Genomic DNA, 18,404 nt, shown 5'->3' with positions numbered 1-18,404 from the left:
TATTTATTGTGACGTAGATTGCCATGGTCTAGTAGCCAATCTGTTAGGTGAAATAGCTCTACACCGTTTTATACTCGATCTTTGTTGCTGCGATGGCCTTCGATAGTTTGATGGTTGTGTGCTCGGCCTCATTGACTGCTGAAACAGCCTGCCATAATTTAGCACTCAAATCTATTTGCTGAATTAGCTTTACATATATTTCGTTACTTAGATCTGCTCGTCCAAATATCTTGCCATAGCTTTAGACATCGACCTAGGTATTTTCTTCTGGACTTCATAAAAAAGCATATATGTTTTTCCTGTAATATCTAGTAGAAGAACTAATTTGTATGTCTAACAGATGGACAGGACTTGGATAACTTCAGCTCGAAGATTCTCTGCTGCATATGTTGAGGGGGTTGAAAACTTCATGAACTTTATCAGAGCTGAGTACGGTGGTCCGAAATCAGATGTGCTCTGCCCGTGTAGCAGTTGTATGAATTCAGTTACAAGACCCCAGTCAACTATGCAAAATCATCTACACTTGTATGGGATGTCGGTCACATATACTAGGTGGGTTCATCATGGTGAAGCTATGAACATCAATGTTATTGACTACGTGGAAGCAGCAGATCACCATCTTGATCTGCCTGATGCTCAGTTGGAAGAGGAGGAGGAGGTGGTGGTGGCGGAGCCAGTGAGTTTGACCAACATTAAAACAATGCTACGAAATGCTCGTGCATTCCGTGAACTTTCACCTGCAGAAGAAAAACGGTGGGCCCGCATGTTGGAACAATGCAACGTGGCTGTCACCCCAGAAAATAAGCTGTTAGTATTCTCAGCTATGGTCACCTTTCTATAGGTTAAGACATCTGAGCGGATGACCAACAAATCATTCGACGCGATGTGGGCTGCTTTCCGCAAAGCTTTCCCAGATTGCGTCTGAGCTGCCACACACCTACAGTAAAATGAAGAATTTCCTTCGTGGAGTTGGAATTGGATATGATATGATCCATGTTTGTAAGAATAATTGTGTTCTGTTCCGGAATGATTATGCCAACTTAAGTGAATGCCTGAAATGCAAATCATCAAGATGGAAAGATGGCGATGTTGTGGAGAGGATTCCTCATAATGTTCTGAGACATTTTCCAATTACACCAATATTGTAGAGGTTGTTTAATGATGCTGAAACAAGAGAGGATGTATTGTGGCATTCTAGGAACCAGGATTTCAGAGATCAGAATGTAATGAGCCATCCATCTCATGGTAGTGAGTGGAAAAGCTTCAATCAGAAGCACGAAACGTTTGCTACTGACCCGAGAAACATTAGATTTGGCTTAGCTTCAGATGGATTTAACCCATTTGGCCACCAGAGCGCCACATATAGCATGTGGCCAGTGCTTGTTATCCCTTACAACATGCCTCCAAATGTCTGCACCAAAGAATCAAACTACATGATGGCCTTGCTCATCCCAGGTCCAAAAAGTCATGGAAAGGATTTTGATTTGTTCATGGAGCCTCTTGTGGAGGAACTTCAACAGCTATGGAGGGGTGTTCTCACTCGAGACCTATATAGCAGCCCACCAGCTGATTTCTTTCTATGTGCTGTTATAATTTGGTGCATCCATGATTATCCGGCTTTGGGCACTAAGTCAGGGTGAACGACACATGGTTACAATGCATGTATTCGCTGTGACAGGAATCCGCTGTCATACGCAATACTTAGCAAGATATGTTACATTGGACACCGCCGTTTCCTTGCCAAGGACAAGCCGCATCCTAGAAAATACCGAAGACATGTGTTCAATGCAAAGCATGAAAACCGTGATGCGCCAAAGAGGCTCACTACCGATGAGTTGCAAGTGGAATTAGAGAAGGTCAGGCATATTACACCAGGAAACCATCCTGATAATGGTAGCAGGAAAAGGAAGCGTGGCAGGGCAGAAGAGAGATTATTGTTTACCCGTAGGTCCACTTTGTGGGACTTGGAGTATTGGAAAGATTTGGATCTGCGGCATAATCTTGATGTGATGCACATTGAGAAAAATATATGTGACAACATTATCGGCACACTTCTTAATATTGAAGGCAAGACGAAAGATACCTTAAAATCTAGGATTGATTTGACACACCCGGGTATCAGAAAGGATTTGCATGTGCAACATGAAGGTAAACCACGGGATATGGCACCAGCTGTGTACGTCTTGGACAAGGTAAAAAGAAAAGAATTCTGCAAGGTCCTGTCACGTGTGAGATTCCCACATGGATTTGCTTCCAACCCTGAAAGGAGAGTCAGTGCAGATGGAGACAAGGTACAAGGGTTGAAAACTCATGACTGCCATGTCCTACTTCAAAGGGTTTTACCTGTTATCCTTAGAGGATTGGGCCACCCTGACTTATACAGAGCAATTGCAGAGTTGGGACAATTCTTCAGGGAACTCTGCAGTAGAAATATCAGGATAGATGCTTTGGAGCGTCTTAGAGACAAGACACCAACTATCCTATGCGACCTTGAGAAGATATATCCTCCAGCCTTTTTTGATGTGATGGTGCATTTGGCTGTTCATCTACCTGATGAGGCACTACTTAGAGGTCCAGTACAGTATGGCTAGATGTACCCTATTGAAAGGCGGCTAGGCACTTTCAAGCGCTATGTTAGGAACAGAGCTAGACCTGAGGGTTCCATAGCAGAGGCCTACATTGCTACAGAAGCGTTGACATTCTACTCAAAACACATTGAAACAGCTGATCAGCTTAGCAAAGACGTGGATGAAGACAATCCCGGGCTCAATGTTTTCGATTATTCTGTTCGAGTTACAGGGAAGAGTCGACAAGAGGACAAACCTAAAGATTTGGACAAAATGGTTTGGTATGTGTTGAATAACTGTCCTGAGATACTACCTTATATCAAGTAAGTGCTAAGTACTGCAGCTTATACATCGTAATCTACTAAACTTGCAGCACATTCTTATATATTTAGATGTTTGACGCGATCACTATGTTGTGCAACATCTACAAAAAGGAGTTACTGCCGCAAAATCCAAGAAACATTGACAAACTGGTTATGGCAGGATTTGCAAAATGGTTCAAGAGCCATGTAAGCTTTTGAATTGCACTGTCAGTTTTTTTAATATATTGAGTACATAAGATGATCAACTTGTCTATTTTCTAACCATAGGTTAAGAAGATGCGGGAGGATGGGTAGGCAGCTGATGATGCCCTTTACTCATAGCAATGGGTCCTGATACTCGGGTAAGACATTATGAATCTTCCGTTGTTGGAGATGTGCGCTACGACACCCTTGCACGAGACGAAGGCAGGAAGACACAAAACAGTGCCATCATGAGCATGGATACGTATGACAAAGAGACAACTGAAATGTATGCTAACATAACAAACATTGTTCAGTTGCAGTATATCTCCAGTTTCAAGGATCACTGGTGTGTGGTTCTGTTGTGCTGTCATTGGTATAACCTGTTTTCTAGGATCGCAAAACCCATAGCTGATGATTATTTCAAATCAATCAATGTCAAGGCGGCGTACCATACCAACGAGCCTTTTATTTTGGCAAATCAAGCAACACAGATATTTTTCTTGGAAGACACATTTGCACGTAGCGAGACTGGAGAGTAGTGCAAAGGTTTGAGCAGAGGAATTCGTTTAATGAAGTTGCACAACAAGATGATGCTTACACTGCTCCTGATGTACAAGATAACACAGATGTTCCTAATATCTTTGAGAACCATCACGTCAATGACGCCAGTGAAAAGATTGCCTGTCGTGCTGTGGACATACAAGACTTGTTCAAGAAGAAGCCAACGTTCGAGGACGTTGAGGACGAAGAAGAAGATGACACCATGGGGAATTACGATTCAGACTAATACACATGGCGAAGATGTTGACGCTCCTTCTGTGGATGATGATTACATTGCTTTTGTCGTATTTGCCTGTCAGAAGACGTTTTTTTATCTACTATGTGAAATTGTGTTTGCTATGACAACTGAAACCTAATGAACATGTTGTTTAGTATTTTCCTGTGAGAACATCACTTGTTATGTATGTTGATTTGTGTTTGGTGATTGTATGACGACTAAAACATGATGACATTGTTGTTTAGTTGTACTCATATTTGGCTGTGAAACTTGAATTTGATGACATAGTTTGTTGTTGGACTGCAATTTGCTCGACGTCTTCGAATGAGAACAAAGCTGACCCGACAGGTCCTCTGCAAATTATTTATTTATTACCAAAAGGGCCTCTACTATTTTTTAATTTATGAGCAAAAGGGGATACCCCCTCATTTCCGTTAATAGAAATCATTAGATGTTCACAACACTACGCCCAGCCCGCCACACAGGTTTCATTCATTACTAGTTTCAGCAAAGTGCTCATGTCATAGCCACTGAATACATCACGAGTGCTACATACACTGCAAATAAAGAGACAATCATCCTACAGAGCACATTGATTTTGCCCATTATCTTCACAAGCTCTTTTATCTCCTCATTGCTGTCAAGGCCGTTCAGCAGCTGTTGCTTTGCCATGATCAGAGGAACTGCATCTTTAACCTTCTGCTCTGCATCTTCCTCTTCTGCCGTTCCTTCAGTTACTTGGCCAACACCCCAACCTGCTGGTATTGGGATTCCTCGGCTAACCAAATAATCACCGTAGTTGCACTCCCCCACATCAGCAACTTCCCAGAAATACAAATCACACGAATCTTCCCTTTTCTACACGAATCAAATTGGAAGATCATCAACCAAACTATTAAAAAAATCAGCAACTGAAAGCAGCAGAACAACACTTAAACATATTATTACCCCATGATTCGGGCATTTGTAGAAGACTCGGCCAGGGTTGAGGATTGTGGTTGAGACGCGACGGATGACTCTGCGTGATTTGCAGCAGTGGAACCACACCAACGGCAGCTGGTTGCGATGAGCAACCGGCTGCGGTGCGCGTGTTGGCGGGGGTGTGATGAGACCCACAGGCGATGGTACGGGTGGCGACTTGGCGCATATTTGGTTGTTGCTTGCTGAAGAGTAGGTGGACGAGCATCCAGCGGACATGGTTGCTGCGGCCAGAGCTTCTGATGCTAGGCAGAGTAAGTAGAGAAGAGAAGCGAACATTGGATATGTCAATTTCATTACTTGCAGAGTAGCATAGCACCATATATAGTCATAGTCTAGGTTTGGATTCGAACCAGCTACAGGGGCACGTCTCTCTTTTTTCTAAAACTCAGCAACGTCTCTTTACTGGTACACTAGCTTGTTCTATACGGCTTCTCATGTCTTTGATTCCTCCACCTGACATCTAGGACCCACCGGAAGGGTCTCTATATTTTGCAAAAAAACGTGCCCCCCGCTGACAGGTCGGACCCACCAGCTATCTTCGCACGCAAGGAAGTGCCTCCTTATTACGCACAAAAAAATGAATACTCCCCCTGCCAGCTGGAACCCAGCATCGTGGGAGGCTGACTTGTGGGCCTAGCAAGTTGACAGGGACGGAGGGCTTTGTCAACTTAGTCAATGTGAACGATTCTAGCTCCAGTTACCGTACGATGTTCATCCAACGGCAGTAGTGCTTCTTCAACCTCTGGACTTCTTGCTCCAGCCGCCCAAACCAGCGCCGGTCGTGCCGCGTGCTCCTGCCTCCCATGGCCGGCTGTGATGCCGCGGAGGCCTCACCACCCCCTACTACTCCCACCGCTCGTCGGGTCATCCCTCTACTCACCCACACCCCCATTTATTCTGCGGCGACGGCAGCCTCACACCGCAGCCGAACCAGTGAATCCTCGTACTCCTCTCCACCTAGGAATCCACTGCCGCGTCTTCCCTGGCTCCGCGTCATCCCCTTCCTAGGCCTCACCGTCGTCCACCGCCTTGGTGCTCTCGGCGCGGCGTGGTCAATGTGGTCAACGACCGACTTCTATCGAAAGAGTATTGTACGTGGAGAGGCTGACAGCTGGGTCCACGGCCGCAGCTGGGTCCAGGGCCACATCCTAGTCATTTTGTGATTTGCCAAGTAAGTCGCTTTGTTAGGCCTGTTGGGCTGCAAATCTTTCAAGACGAGGAGAGCTTCATTCGGCTGGCCGAGAAAATGGCCTATCAGTAATGAGAAATGGGCCGTACATTTTTAAAACACATCGAACTGGCAATTAGTTTCAAATTTCTTTTTTTCATTTCGAGATTTTAAATTGCATTAATTTTTATGCGTGGACAATTTGTTGGATTTTATATTGATATACATTTATTTTTAAAATCAGTTTGAATGTGACTCGAAATTTCGGGATTAAAAACAGTTCGGACCGCTCCGAAATATGCAAATTTCATATAAGTTTTGAACCGTGGCCACAATATGGGCTGTAATGCTAACAAAAAGAATATGGGCTCCAAAAAAACCTTAAGAATTAGCAAATGGGCTGTGAATTATTAGAAATAATGGCAGATGGGATGTATGCTATTTTCCACAGATTTCAGGCTTTCATAAAAAAAAGGTTGACGCACAAGATGTGACTGTTGGATGTCCATCCAACGGCCGTCGTGCTTCTTCTCTGCTCTTCCTGCTCCAGCCGCTCAAACAATCGCCGGCGGGACTGCCTGCTCCCTCCTCCCCGCGGCTGGCTGTGCTTCCGCGCATGCCTCACCGCCCCACCATACTCCCAGCGCTGGCCTAGCCATCCCTCTACTCACCCACACCTGCTGTTATTCTCCGGCGACGGCAGACGAACCGGTAAACCCTCATACAGTCGTACTCCCCTCCGCGTGGGAAACAACTGCTGAGTCTTCCCTGCCTCCATGTCATTCCCTTCCAAGGCCTCACCGTCGTCCACTGTGCTGGTGCTCTCGGCGCGGCGTGGTCAACGTGGTCAAGGAACGACTTCCATCGGAAGAGTACTGTACGTTGAGAGGCTGACAGCTGGGTCCAAGGCAGCTGCAAGGAAGTGTCAAAACCGGCGGATCTCGGGTAGGGGGTCCTGAACTGTGCGTCTAGGGCTAATGGTAACAGGAGGCGGGGGACAAAATGTTTACCCAGGTTCGGGCCCTCTTGATGGAGGTAATACCCTACTTCCTGCTTGATTGATCTTGATGATATGAGTATTACAAGAGTTGATCTACCACGAGATCGGAGAGGCTAAACCCTAGAAGCTAGCCTATGATTATGATTGTTGTTGTCCTACGGACTAAACCCTCCGGTTTATATAGACACCAGAGGGGGCTAGGGTTACACAGAGTCGGTTACAAGGGAGGAGATCTACATATCCGAATTGCCAAGCTTGCCTTCCACGCAAAGGAGGGTCCCACCCGAACACGGGACGAAGTCTTCAATCTTGTATCTTCATAGTCCAACAGTCCGGTCAAAGTATATAGTCTGGCTGTCCGAGGACCCCCTAATCCAGGACTCCCTCAGTAGCCCCTGAACCAGGCTTCAATGATGATGAGTCCGGCACGCAGATTGTCTTCGGCATTGCAAGGCGGATTCCTTCTCCGAATACTCCATAGAAGATTTTGAACACAAGGATCGTGTCCGGCTCTGCAAAACAAATTCCACATACCACCGTAGAGAGTGCAATATTCCACAAATCCAATCTGCTGACAACTTTTAATAACGTGACATCATGACCCGGTCTTTATTCGAACTGTTTTCCTCAACCAGCTGCTGCACATGTTGCGAGGCGGTTTCCTGGGAACGTCTTGTCAAAGCAGAGATCGTGTCCCCTTATCACGGGATTCTCATCAATACGGGTATGGGTAACCCAACCGTGCCATCAATTGCGGCACTTGGGAAATAAGCGATTTCACGGGGCAAGTGGGGAGGCGCACAGTTTCTACCGCCTTTATAAAGGGACAAGGACTCCTCTTTTTCACCCACGCCTTCTTCTTCCCCTGCCCATCCATTCTCGCGCACTCGAGCTCCAGCGCCCAAGTTCTCATCTTCTCCGCAAAGCCATTCCAAACATGTCCGGAGCGGGAGGCAAGTGGATGGTCTCCTCCGTTACGTAGGAGGACATTACGAAGCTCCGGGAAGACGGATACCTGGCCGCAGACATCACGCACCGGCTCCCAGACGCGGAGCAGATCGTTCCTACTCCAGAACCCCATGAGAGGGTTGTATTCCCTACCCACTTCATCCGCAGGCTGGGATTTCCCCTCGACCCATTTATCCGCGGGCTCATGTTCTACTATGGGCTGGACTTCCATGATCTGGCCCCCAATTTCATCCTCAACATCTCGGCGTTTATCGTCGTGTGCGAGGCCTTCCTCCGCATCAAGCCCCACTTCGGCCTATGGCTGAAGACCTTCAACGTGAGACCGAACGTGGTGGTCGGCCAGCAAGCGGAGTGCGGAGCCGCCATGGTGGGCAAAATGCCCAACGTCACCTGGATCGAAGTCTCCTATGTGGAGACCGTGAAGGGGTGGCAATCGGGGTGGTTCTACATCACCGAGCCGCGCGACACCAACTGGGTGGCGGCCCCCGAATTTCGATCTGGCATCCCCATGCGGCTCACCTCCTGGAAAGAGAAGGGCCTATCCTGGGGTTCATCGGTGGAGCTGACCGGACTCCAGAACTGTGTCAAAAATATGATAAGCAAGAAAATCAAGCTTGTCAACGTGGTCCAAGTCATGCTCTTCCACCGGATCCTTCCGTGTCAAAGACGGGCATTCAATATGTGGGAGTTCGACCCGGCCAAGCACCAGACGCTGCGAGAGCTTTTCGACACAACGCACAAAGACGTTTGGAAGGTGTTGTTCAAGGCCGACGAGGTACCTCCTCCCCTTACCGAGGATCGCGGACTCAGCGCAAGCGCCCTGCCAATCCGGTAAGCTCTTTATATCTCACAAGATGTTCCTTTCCCCAGTATAATCATGTGAGGGATTCGAGCACCACGCCATTTTAACAGACTGGGTGGTGACAGCGGAGCGGATCGACTGTCCGGCCCCACTGCCCGAAGATCCAGCAAGGGGTCTCTTAACGGAGATGCTGGTTCCGGCGCCCTACGAGGCGCCGGAGAAGAAGGCCAAGATGAACGCCACGGGGACCAGGAAGGGTCTCCGGCGTAAGGTTGTATCAGATTCATTGTCCAAAAACACCGAGGCGCACTCCTCCCACGAAAACAAGGAGGAGGAAGAGGAAAGTTCTCCCCCCAACCGGGGGGGGGCAAGAAAAGGAAGGCCGCCCCATCTGGGGAGGCCGAAGGGTCCAAGAAGGGAAGGACCCTCCTTCCGGACCACTCCACAACAGCCGCCTACAGCGACGAGGAGTGGTTGCCCAGGGACAAGCCCCTGGCAAAGTCGTGAGTATCCGGATACTATAATAGTTCTGGTATTTTTTTATTGCTTCTTGTCAAACATGATCGTGCAATCCGTCCAAAGCCCACATCGACGTATCCTCTTCGGATGGGTCTTTGGGCCAGTCGGCGATGAACAGCGATTCACTCCCGACAGCCACCTCCCCCCGGCCCAAGGACGACATCGAGGTGTTGTCTCAGAGGATACCGGACCACGGGGAGATAATTCTGGAGGCGCCCCAAGGCGACATCCCAGACGCCGGGCGCATGGGGGGTAAGACTCCTATGGGTTCTGATGACGGGGGCCGCAGCAAGTTTGGCCCCCAGCCGGATACTGCGTCGGAACCTCCAGTGCTTCCGGATTCTGACAGGCGACCCCTCGCTAAGGGTGGCGGGCCGTCTGTGCCGATGGCCTTTGTCCATCCAGAGGCGTCGGACAACTTGCTGGAAGCGCTTCGCGGCGCTTCCATTGACGAAGAGCACCGCACCATCATGAGTGCGGTGGTCGAGAAGGTTCGGTCCGCCAAAAGCGGATTGACTGAAGCCTGTGCCAGCCTCCTAACAGGCTTTGAGGTAAGAAATCAAATTATGAGAAAATATCACAGCATAGACAGTAGCCCCTGATGCTCTGTTTGGTATTCGGAAAGAAAGGCCGAACAGAGGATCAAATAACAATCACAGGAGTCTAATCAGAATATGTCTATGTGAATAAGCAGGCTTTGCTGCTGGCCGCTGCCGCCCGTACTGTGGAGGTCTCCGGACTGAAGCGGGACCTTGAGCGGTCCGAGCAAGAGCTCGGCCTTGCCAAGAGGCAGCTCGAAGAGAACAAAGGTAAGTGATACCCCGTCTGTATATTGATAAAGAAAAAGTGGTTTTTAGATCATAGGATCATCATGAATTTTGCTAGGGGCCACGACCGAAGTGGCGGCCCTGAAGAAGGTGATGTTCGAGGCCGAAGACAGAGCGGCCAAGGAGCGCATCGAGCGCGAGAAGCAAGAGGCCCGAGTCGGCGAGGTTCAACAAGAGCTCCAGGATTTCGTCAAGAAATATGAGTCATTGGAGCGTGACTCTAAGACGCAGGGGTCCGAGCTTGCGAAGGCCCTCGAGAACGCACAAAATGCAAAGGCCGAAGCCCAAAAGGCCCTCCAGGAGATTCAGGCGGTCAAGAAGATAGCGGCGAGTAAGGCATTCATTATGCAAAGCAAGCATGTGAAGGAGACTTTCCTTTTACTTACCCGAATTCGGAGCTCTCCAGGAGCGTTTGCAGATCTACCGCGCAGCATATCGGATGCCGCGGAGTTCTACCGGGCCGAGGAAGGGAGCTCGACGGAAAAGTTGTTCTGGTCTAATTATGCTGGGACCGAACATCCAATGCCCTTGAGCGACCAGCTGAAGCAACTGGTCGAGCTTCACAAGGCGGCCGAACTGGCCATGAGGGGTCTCATAGTGCGGATGTGGCCTGGCGAGCCCCTGCCCGGCAGCTACTTCGGCCTGGTAAAGCGGCTTGTGAATGCCTGCCCATGGCTTGAAGTCATAAAGCGGTCCGTCTGCATTGAGGGTGCGCGCAGGGCCTTTGCCCGTGCGAAAGTGCACTGGGCGAAGATGGATGCCGAAAAGCTGGTGAAGGAGGGGCCACCGGAGGGCAAGGAGCATCGCCACCCCGAAAAGTATTATGACAGTGTCCTAAAGGGTGCCCGCCTTGTGGCGAAGGAATGTGCTAAGGATGTAATATTTGAGTGAATGTACTCATGTGATCCTGTAATATGAAAACGAGTTCATGTGCGCTATATAACGCGTGTCGATTTAAAATATTACCTTCTATGCGGCCGTGTATAAAATCTGAGAGTTAGCCAGTCGTCGGCTTCTGCCCCCATGTAACTAGTACTGAGGTGTTCGGGATAAATCTTAAACACTCTTTATCCTAAAAAAAATTGGTCCTTTAAGGAGGTGTTTAGTGCAGCGAACAAGGCAATCGGACTATACAGCTTTATCACTCTCACTTAGCCATAGAAGTCTACAATTTAATTTTTGGCGAAGCCCCTAGTATTCGGAAGGCCGAACTTGGGGCGCTATATACGCCTAAATCGGACAAGGCCGATTCCTCGCCCGAAGCGGAAAAAATCTTTAAGGATTTGAGACCTCTCAAACAGCGACCAGCTCTCGCCGCATCATGACAGTCATTTTTCGGCTTTCTCTACTGAGGTGCTCATCCGAAAGAACCAGGACACAATCGCAGTAGTTCTCCCAGTGCTACCTTAGCCGATATAGCAGAACGTAAGGTACCAAAACATGGGAGCCGGGCAAACCCAACTATTGACCAAAGACATGATTCGGAGCTGATGCATATAATGCTATAAGTTCGGGGTGCCGCACTGTCGAAAGTGTTCGGACTTTTCTTGCCGTGTTATGGGGTACACTGAAGCCCCTGGCGCACTGGACGTACCAGAATGTACGGGTGCAATTTGTTGTAAGTAAGCAGACAAGGAAAAAAAGATGAAGAAATGCAGTAATAAGCTAACGATGTACATTGTTATTTAAATGATACATCAAAGCGTATGTATACAAGTAGTGCAATAAGCAAAAATAGGACCATTTGACATGCCCTATCCAAGGGCAATTTGCGTGTGGGTATGTAAAACAGGTATAGTGATCGTTATCAGGGACCACCTGGGGATTCCCTTGTACGTCAAAGCTTCTTGCTTCCTTGGTGTTTCCTTCCCGTGATGGGTCCGATAATCAGGCTATCGGAAAGGGCTTCCGGAGAATAGGGTCCTGAAAGGAAGAAAATGGTAAAGATATATGGGTGCTGAGGCGGTTGAGCAGCATTGTGGGCCGTGCCATAGCCGTGCCTCCGCCTATGCCCATGGTATCTTGAGTGCATAATTATGTACGCTCGGCACAAATTTCGCCACTTGACTGGGACTAGGATGGAGGCCGAATTGCTAGGCGAGCTCTGGACATGCCGGGCGATCCTGTTGCAGGGTACTCCGGACTCGCTTGAAGGTGTCCGGGGGCTTTATCGCCAAATTGGTGGTTTACCTCAGAAGGCTGCTTTGTTCTTCTGCTGCGAGGGCCGCAGTGTGCTCCTCTGTACGAAGCGAGCGCTCTGTGTTTCCATTAACTGTTATAACCCCGCGAGGTCCTGGCATTTTGATCTTGAGGTATGCATAATGCGGTACCGCATTGAATCTCGCGAATGCGGTTCGTCCGAGCAGTGCATGATAGCCACTGCGGAAGGGGATGATATCGAAGATTAGCTCCATGCTTTGGAAGTTGTCCGGAGATCCGAAGACCACTTCCAGTGTGATTGAGCCCGTGCAACTGGCCTCTACACCTGGTATGATGCCTTTAAAGGTGGTTTTTGTGGGTTTGATCCTCGAGGGGTCGATACCCATTTTGCGCACTGTATCCTGATAAAGTAGGTTTAGGCTGCTGCCACCGTCCATAAGGACTCGAGTGAGGTGAAATCCGTCAATGATGGGGTCAAGGACCAATGCGGTAGAACCGCCATGACGGATACTGGTAGGGTGATCCCTGCGATCGAAAGTGATCGTACAAGAAGACCATGGGTTGAACTTTGGGGCGACTGGCTCCATCGCATAGACGTCCCTTAGTGCACGCTTCCGTTCCCACTTGGGAATATGGGTTGCGTATATCATGTTCACCGTTTTCACTTGGGGAGGAAATTTCTTCTGTCCTCCTGTGTTCGGCGGCCGGGGCTCCTCCTCGTCATCGCTATGCAGCCCCTTTTCCTTGTTTTCGGCATTCAACTTGCCGGCCTGTTTGAACACCCAGCATTCTCTGTTAGTGTGGTTGGCTGGTTTATCGGGGGTGCCGTGAATTTGACACGAGCGATCGAGTATGCGGTCCAAACTGGACGGGCCCGGATTGCTTCTTTTGAACGGCTTTTTCTGCTGACCGGACATAGAGCCACTGAATCCGGCATTGAATGTCGTGTCTTCAGCGTTGTCACCGTTGTTGCGACGCTTGTGTCTGTTGCGATGTGGCTTGTCGTTGCTATCTCTGGCATCTGAATTGCCAGGATTTCTTGATGTGTTGTTGCTGCGAGCTAGCCAGCTGTCCTTGCCCGCACAAAAGCGGGTCATGAGTGTCGTGAGGGCTGCCGTGGACTTCGGCTTCTCTTGGCCGAGGTGTCGGGCGAGCCACTCGTCATGGATATTATGCTTAAATGCCGCTAAGGCCTCGGCATCCGGACAGTCAACAATTTGGTTCTTTTTAGTTAGGAACCGAGTCCAGAATTTCCTGGCTGACTCCCCAGGCTGTTGGGTTATGTGACTCAAGTCATCAGCGTCCGGTGGTCGCACATAAGTGCCCTGGAAGTTGTCAAGGAATGTGTCTTCCAAGTTCTCCCAACTGCCAATGGAGTTTGCCGGCAGGCTATTCAGCCAATGCCGAGCCGGCCCTTTGAGTTTTTGTGGGAGGTACTTGATGGCATGTAGATCGTCACCGCGGGCCATGTGGATGTGGAGGAGGAAATCTTCAATCCATATCGCAGGGTCTGTTGTACCATCATAAGATTCAATGTTCACGGGTTTAAACCCTTCTGGGAATTCGTGATCCATTACTTCGTCAGTGAAGCATAGGGGGTGTGCGGCGCCTCTGTGCCGGGCTATATCGCGACGTATTTCATACGAGTCTTGTCTGTTGTATTCGGCCCGGCTGGATTTGCTTTTATTATATCCGGCGTGACGGTCGTCGTCACGCGTTGGGGCGCGCCCCCGTGATCCGTAGATCGATCTTGTATGTCCTGCTTTGTTTTCCAATATGTCTCGCAGGTCCTGCGTGTAGCCCCGGGCCTTGGTGTTTTTGTTTGACTAGCGACGAGGTGCGGGCTGGACTTCGGGCTGATACACCGATTTGTCTCGGCCACGAGGTGGCTGGTCAGCCGCATCATACACTGGTAGTGTAGGTTTTAATGCTTCCTCCTCGAGTTGAGGTAGCAACCTGCGCTTTGGGTAACTTTTGGTTGGGTGCTCGAGTTTGTATTCCTCGGCTGCCAGGACTTCGGTCCATCTATCCGCTAGCAAATTTTTATCAGCTTGAAGCTGCTGCTGCTTTTTCTTCAGGCTTTTTGCTGTGGCTATAAGCCGGCGCTTGAAGCGCTCTTGCTCGACGGGATCCTCAGGCATGATGAATTCTTCGTCGCCGAGGCTCACCTCGTCTTCGGAGAGGGGCATGTAATTGTCATCCTCTAATTCTCCGTCTGTCGCCTGTTCCTTAGGGCTAGCTTCCCCATCCTCCCGCTCGAAGCCTGGCTGGGGGAATTGTCTTTGTCTTCGGCACTATCCGCAGCGTTATTGTCTCTTGTGCCTGTATCGCTGCTTTTGCTATGGCGGGGCTTAGAGCGGCGCCGATAATGCCGGTGCTTAGATTGCTTCTCGGGGGGATTATCCTCCGTTGCCTTATTGCCATCGCTTTCTTTGGGGGTGTCCACCATATATATATCATATGATGAGGTGGCTATCCAGCGCCCTGTGGGCGGTGGTTCCTGTTCTTCTCCTGCATCGTCGTCCATACCGTTGATGTCTTCAGAGCCGAAATCAAGCATGTCGGTTAGGTCGTCGACAGTGGCTATTAAGTGGGTGGTGCGTGGGGAACGAATTTCTTCGTCGTCCGCTTCCCACTCAAGCCAGACATAGTTCGGCCAAGGGTATCCTGACAAGGAGAGAGACCTCAATGAATTTAGCACGTCGCCCAAGGGCGAGTGCTGAAAGATATCCGCGGAGGTAAACTCCATGATCGGTGCCCAATCAGATTCAATAGGCACGGATGCAAGCGGTTCGGAGCCTGTGGCCGGGGACGAATCCAAGGGCCCGATGACACAGGTCTCATAGGAGGTGGAATCTGTATTCGGCTCTACCGCCGCTGAGTGTGCGGCCTCCGTGGCGGGGTCCATCCACCCGTCCTCGGATGGCACGATCTGCTCCGGATTGAGGGCTGGAGTAGCCGCAGGTGTGGTCTCCCGAACACCGTCCGACGGCAGAGCTAAGTCATGTTCGTCGTGACTGTGCGGCGCACCTGACATGGGCTCGAATCCATCGAAGATCAAGTCTCCGCGGATGTCGGCAGTATAGTTCAAGCTTCCAAACCTGACCTGATGGTCAGGGGCGTAGCTATCGATCTGCTCTAGATGGCCAAGCGAGTTGGCCCGTAGTACGAAGCCACCGAATACGAAGATCTGTCCAGGGAGAAAAACCTCACCCCGGATCGCATCGTTGGCGATGATCGAAGGAGCCATCAAGCCTTTATCGTGACGGCACAGTGGAACTCTCAATGAAAGCACCAATGTCGGTGTCAAAACCGGTGGATCTCGGGTAGGGGGTCCCGAACTGTGCGTCTAAGGCTAATGGTAACAGGAGGCGGGGGGCACAATGTTTACCCAGGTTCGGGCCCTCTCGATGGAGGTACAGGCTGACAGCTGGGTCCACGGACGCAGCAAGGAAGTGCCTCCTTATTACGTGCAAAATAATTATTCCTCCACCTGACAGCGGGGACCCACCGGACGGGCCACCGTATTTCGTGAAAAAAACGTTTCCCCATGACTGCTGGGACTCACCAGCTACATCTTCGCACGCAAGGAAGTGCGTCCGGGCAAAAACAAAAAAACGATTCGCCCCCCTGACTGCTAGGACCCACCAGCTACATCTTCGCACGCAAGGAAGTGCCTGACAGTCGGGGCCCACCTGGTCGAAGCGTACGTAGCATTGTCATTCTGGTCGCGAACGTGTACGTACATACTGGTCGATGTAGAGGCCCGCACGTGTTGTAGTAGAGGCGCGCACGTAGCATGTACACGTACGTACGGCGGCCAGGGTGCAAGAAAGTAAATACGGCCACGTACGTACATACGGGCGGGGTCTCAAATGCCTACCCGCACGTACGTACGGCCAGGGCTCGTGTACATGGCTGTGTCGGAACGGAGAAACAGTGTCGTCGTCGTGTTCATGGGGAGCCAACTGGCTGGGTCGGAACGGAATGCGTTGTCGTGTTCATCGGGAGGGCTTGGATGGAACAGCCGATGGAAACGAGGCCTGGCGTACTGCAGAACGGAGGAAACAGCCTTGTGTTTGACCGGCCACGTTTGAAACGGGATCCTGTTCATCGCGAGGGGTCTGGCGTACCGCAAAACGGAGGAAACGAACCTCCTACGGTCGAAACGGGGGTCCTGTTGATCGGGAGGGGTGTGGCGTACCGCAAAACGGAGGAAACGGACTTGTGTTGGAGCGCTACGGTCGAAACGGGTGTCCTGTTCATCGGGAGGCGTGTGGCGTACCGCAAAACGGGACTCCACGGGATACTGTTCATCTCCACCGTTGACCCCCTTCAGCCTCCACGGGCTACTTTCATCCACCGTCGACCTCCTCCAGCCTCCACTTGTGACTATTCATCCATGGGCTCCTGTTCATCTAGCCTCCACGGCGTGCTACTCCACCTGCTACTGTTCAACTAGCCCTCTCCACGGGCTCCTATGCAACCACCCCTCCACAGGCTACTGTTCGTCCAGCCCTCCACCGTCTACTGTTTATACTGCCCTCCACGAGGTGGTCCTGTTCATCCTGCCCTCCACGGGGTCCTGTTCATCCAGCCCCAACCGGCTCGAACGATCGGGGTCCTGTTCATCCACCCCCACCGGGAACTGTTCATCCAAACCCCCCAGCAACGCTCATTGTTCATCCAGAGGCAACGCCAAGGGGTCCTGTTCATCCACCCCCACCGGGAACTGTTCATCCAAACCCCCCCCAGCAACGCTCACTGTTCATCCAGAGGCAGCATCGACCGGCTTCAGTTAGCAGCAGTAGCGAAGGAATCGCTCGATCGGGTTCAGTTAACAGCCATCGATCGATCGCTCGGGTTCAGTAACGCGTAGCCTGCAGTGCAATCGCTCGGGTTCAGTTAGAGCCCAATGCCTCGCACGCACGCGCGTACATATGAGAGAAACGCGCATCGCTCGGCCCCCGACCACCCACCGTAACCGGGGACTCCCCGATATTTTCTGCGCCCTCGCTTCTACCACGGTTTTTTCCGTCATGGACGGCCCAAAGAATGTCATGCAGCTGCGTCTCCGGCCCGCCCAGGACGAAAAGCCCATTTTCTGTCATGATTTTTTGCCATAGAAGTAGGACCCCACCACATCTATGATGATACCGGGTTTTGTCACAATTATCGTCATAGAAGTGTCATAAGTATGACAGAAAAGATTTTCGTTCGGCCCAAAATGTCACGGATGTGTCTTTTTTTTGTAGTGTTCACCAGTGGCCACCAGGAGCCCGGCAGGCCCAGCGACCTATAGCTTCTCAAGTATAAAGAAGGCAAAACTCTCCGTAAGTATTTACAAAGATTCAGTAAATTTCATAGGAATATTCCGAATATCCATCCAGCAGCTGTTATAGCAGCCTTCCGGTCCAATGTGCGCAACCGACGCATTCGTTCTAAAATGAATGTGCAGTTGCCCAAGATTGTGAAGGAGCTGTACACACTAGTGGATAAGTGTGCATGGATGGAGGAAGGAAGGAAGTTGCCCGGGGAGGAGGACTGCATCAATGTTGATTCAGAGGAAGAAGATGAATCAACCAGTCAAAGAAAGGGCAAGAAGCACAGCAAGAAGCCAAGAGATAAGGCAGTGATGACCGTGGAAGGTTCTGGCACGCCTAGTACAGGCAAGAAGGCCAAGGCCGGGGCCCCCGGCAAGGAAGTTGTCGTGTGCACTTCCTGCCGGGAAGCTGCTGCCATGGAGAAAGCCGGGAAAGGTGATGGGCCGTACTTCAAGATCCACCAGACCAAGGGCCATGACCTCCATGAGTGTTATCAAGTTGAGCAGTTGGTCAAGAGATAGAGAGCAGAGTATGATAAGCGTGATAAGGAGAAAGGTCAGAATGCTACTGGCGGAAAGGGCCGAGGCGGTGAAGCAAACTGCCCCGGCAAACCCTCTCGAAACCAAGGAAAACCCGCCAGGGGCCAAGAGAAGGAGACTCGTGATGATTTGAGTGATGGAGGGAATGAAGAGGAAACAAGTGAGCAGGAATTTCATAGGGCCGCTGACGCCCTATGCATTGATGGGGGTGCGTCTTTACACTCCTCCCATCGCCAGCACAAGCGATGGGCACGACAGGTCAAT

This window comes from Triticum aestivum, chromosome 5D, assembly GCF_018294505.1.
Source record: "Triticum aestivum cultivar Chinese Spring chromosome 5D, IWGSC CS RefSeq v2.1, whole genome shotgun sequence".
Classification (NCBI taxonomy): Eukaryota; Viridiplantae; Streptophyta; class Magnoliopsida; order Poales; family Poaceae; genus Triticum; species Triticum aestivum.
The sequence above is the reverse complement of the archived record's forward strand: the minus strand, read 5'-3'. Positions refer to the sequence as shown.